The following is a 4,229-nucleotide window of genomic DNA, read 5'->3' on the forward strand; positions in this document are numbered from 1 at the left end:
CTGCTCTACTGTATCCAGTCCAGTGGTGCAGTGCAGTGCTGCATCAGTGTGGGGGTGACCTGCTCTATGGTAACCAGTCCAGTGGTGCAGTGCAGTGCTGTGCTGCATCAGTGTGGGGGTGACCTGCTCTATTGTAGCCAGTCCAGTGGTGCAGTGCAGTGCTGTGCTGTGCTGCATCAGTGTGGGGGTGACCTGCTCTATTGTAGCCAGTCCAGTGGTGCAGTGCAGTGCTGTGCTGCATCAGTGTGGGGGTGACCTGCTCTATGGTAACCAGTCCAGTGGTGCAGTGCAGTGCTGTGCTGCATCAGTGTGGGGGTGACCTGCTCTATTGTAGCCAGTCCAGTGGTGCAGTGCAGTGCTGCATCAGTGTGGGGGTGACCTGCTATATGGTAACCAGTCCAGTGGTGCAGTGCTGTGCTGCATCAGTGTGGGGGTGACCTGCTCTATGGTAACCAGTCCAGTGGTGCAGTGCAGTGCTGTGCTGCATCAGTGTGGGGGTGACCTGCTCTATTGTAGCCAGTCCAGTGGTGCAGTGCAGTGCTGTGCTGTGCTGTGCTGCATCAGTGTGGGGGTGACCTGCTCTATGGTAACCAGTCCAGTGGTGCAGTGCTGTGTTATATTTATTATAACAGTCCAGGGGTGACCTGAAGGTTGACAGGGCTTAGGCCGACACCTGAAATAGGGCGACATGAGTTTTTCATGTTTTTTTTGTCCCAAATGTCGACATAGTCAACATGGACACAGTCTAAGTGTACCACTGCACTTGCCATGCTTTGGGCACAGTGCCACGCTGCCCTCGGCACACTATTATACTCCCACCACCCTGTAGTGGATGGTACGGTATGAAATACCGCCTGTGGGCACATGCCCGCTCAAAATACAGTAGTATGGAAAAAAAACAATGTTGACCTTCTCATTGTCGACCTAATGCTTGAGTTGACCTTCTGACCCTGTCGACCTTAGTCATGGCAACCTATTTCAGTTGTCGACCTAAGCCCTGTCAACCTAAATAGTGGCCATATCCCGAAAGAGCAGGGCCCTTCTGCCTCATGTGTCTTTTCATCTCTTATTTAAGCTGTGTACACATGGGGAGACGGGTGCCCCATTCTGAGTGAGGTGCTGATTGTGTTGTTGTCATCCTATTCCACATTTAAGGGGGACAATATATGAAAAAGAATAATGATACCCGGGTATCCCCTACCCCATTCACACCGGCCAGGTCCCCGGGTTAAACCCGGGAACAACCCTGCTCCATAGCAGGGTTGAAATCCCGGCATTTTTTGCCGCGATTTTGGCCCGGGAACCTTTCACACCTGCGCTGGTCGCGGGTTGTTCCCGCGGAAATTATGCTGGTGTGAATGGGGTATTACATACAGGCAAAATCCCATTATGATTTTTTACCACCATGTAATCTGGCTTTTCTCTAAGCTCAACTCTACACCAATAAGGTGATATCATATCTACAATAAGTACAGCAGACTGGGATAATCACCTTTTTAAGGCTCTGTTGAACGTAGGTTACGCAATAAACAGGAAGAAAAAAGGACTGTTGTTTAGGGAACGTTCCCTAAACAACAGTCCTTTTTTCTTCCTGTTTATTGCCTAACTATCACTGTTTGGGAACTGCACCCCCGCGAACCGATCCAATGTGGGGATTTGATCTGCGGATCATATACATCTAAATTCTCTTAGAGTGCAGACATACCACCAGCTCCACAAAGGAGCAAACCCGTATCCATATTGAACGTAGGTTACTCCAGAAGAGCTATTACTTACTATTACCAAAAATGATGAGAACCTTACTATACAGGCCAATTCCAAACAGGTATTACTAAATGGCAGTCACGCTTCCCCAATCTAAACGAAAAGACTATCTTAAAAGCTCTGCTATACTCCACTAAACAATTTTCGGTAGATCATTTGGTAAATTATCTACTATTAACACCAGAATGGGCCATCTTGGGATATTTGCCAACCACCCCAAAAATTTCAGTAGGATGCAAAAAATGTTGTACCTTTCTGCGGTAGCAAGAAAATGCATATTACCACAATGGATATCCAACATACCTCCCTCATTTCTTATGTTCGAAGAAAAATGATTCCAAATATTTAAACTTGAATGGACTGAAACAACATTAGCTAAGGAATCTCAAACAAAATTCTTCTTTGAGGTATGGGAGAGTTATATAGACGCGTTGCCAACGGACATCAAACAACAAATTCATAAATGTTTCCGTACAACTCTCTGCTATGAGACCAGAATACTTTTACAAGACCCACCAATAGCTTAATCAAAAAAGGAACGGATGGCTTGGACACGCATGGCTTTCCCCTTCCCCCTCCCCCCTCTTCTTCTCTCCCCCTCCCACCATAAACTCCCCTTTCAACCTGTTTTTACACTTATTTGACACTAATTATCTTTTATTCATCTGATTAATAATAAAAAGATGATAACATCAATAATTGACAAATACAATTCTTTTAACCCAAGAAAAAACAATCAGTTACGCCAGGAGCTCAATTATAGATCTCATTTATTGAAATTTGTATTGAATAGAATATTGTATATTCTTTTGAAATAATTTCTTCATGTGTTCAAATGTTTTAATATTAATGTATACAGTTGACATATATACATAATCTTTGCTGTTTGATTTTCTAATCCATAGACATATCAATAATATTTCCGATGAATAGGAAATATAGAAAATGTTTGCAACACATATTGTTATTAATGACATTTCACATTGTAATGCTTATATTTTGCAATAAAAACAATTTGGAAAATTCTTTTCATTAATTCATTAGGGGGTAGATATATGAAGCAGTGATAAGGGAGGAGAAGTGATAAAGTGTCTGGTACTTTATCACCATACAATCGGCTTCTAACTAACCCTTTTTACACCCAGTCCTGTACAGACTAGGTTTAAAAAGGGATAGTTAGAAGCCAATTGTCTGGTGATAAAGTACCAGGCACTTTATCACTTCTATTCCCTTATCACTGCTTCATACATCTACCCCTAGATGTTTTATCATTAACAGCCTTCCAAACATTTGAATCTGTTTCTTGCTTCAGTTTAAAACCGCACAGTTATAGAATCCTACTGGAGCGGGTGAATGACCATGAATTGAGAGGTGGCTACAGGATCACCTAAGGCAGACCGTTGGACAAATTCGGTAACATCCCAACTTGCACGAGGCTCCTCGCCCGATAGGAGAACGGGAGAATATCCTGGATTTTGCACGTAGAGCAGGAACTGGTATCTGTGAAATCGTGTTTGTGTTGGTACATTTGGTCGATGGTAAGATGATAAGACATTTCCAGTTACGTCTTCGCCTCTGAGGAGAACATCACCTGGTATATCAGTGACGAGCCAGTGTCTCCAAAATCTGTATATTGGCTTGAGTCTGTTTGGAACGTCTGGATCCACCATAATCAATGTATACATCATTTCTGGCTTGGCGTTGTCATATTTGATCAAAGGAGGTCCCCAATTTTGTGTCAAGCCACTATGATATCCATTACATTTTGGTATATAAATACAGGAGGCATCACCCATCTCAGGGTATATAACATGAAGATCAGTACTGCAGAAACTGGTGTCATCTCCAAGGATAGGCTCAAAGTCGCATGAAATAGGCCTACAAGAAGTGATGGATAAGAATGAAAGCAGGAATCCAACCTGAAATAATAACCTTGACATATTAGCAAGTCTTGTCAAGAAGTCACCACTATGCGTTCTGGCCAGTGCTTGTCTGCAAACTCTTATGCTTTGCCCGAGTTCTATGATTCTATATCTGTGATGTCATAATTACTCAAATTTGAATGAAGCTTCAGTTAGCTCTGTCATTCTGTGATGTCATAATTACTCAAATTTGAATGAAGCTTCAGTTAGCTCTGTGATTTCCCTGAGCTTACTATTTCAAGTGATGGTGGGTTGAATATTGGAATGCTATGCTATTATTCCGAGATGATGGAGGGGTCTAATTTTTTATATCCTTTCTTCCGTCTAGTTCTGACTCGGGGGACCAATTTAGGGCCCTCCATCACTATGTCTTTCAAGAGGTGGTCACAGAATATGTCCAAAGCCACAACACTGAGTAATATTCATTGGTGTTTTTAAACTCGCCTTATTTTAATATGTGTTTGTTAATCACACTTTTGCTAAAAAAAAAAAAATAGTAATGTCCTTACAATTTAAGTACAATCTGACTTTTTCAAATAAAGT

General features: G+C 42.4%; 1 pseudogene; it reads right to left on the reverse strand.

The window, feature by feature from the left end:
* Positions 1-3,092: 3,092 nt before the first annotated feature.
* Positions 3,093-3,913, reverse strand: LOC146020083 (phosphatidylethanolamine-binding protein 4 pseudogene; annotated as a pseudogene).
* Between the last annotated feature and the right edge of the window lie 316 nt (positions 3,914-4,229).

This window comes from Crinia signifera, chromosome 7, assembly GCF_055691185.1.
Source record: "Crinia signifera chromosome 7, ASM5569118v1, whole genome shotgun sequence".
NCBI lineage: Eukaryota > Metazoa > Chordata > Amphibia > Anura > Myobatrachidae > Crinia > Crinia signifera.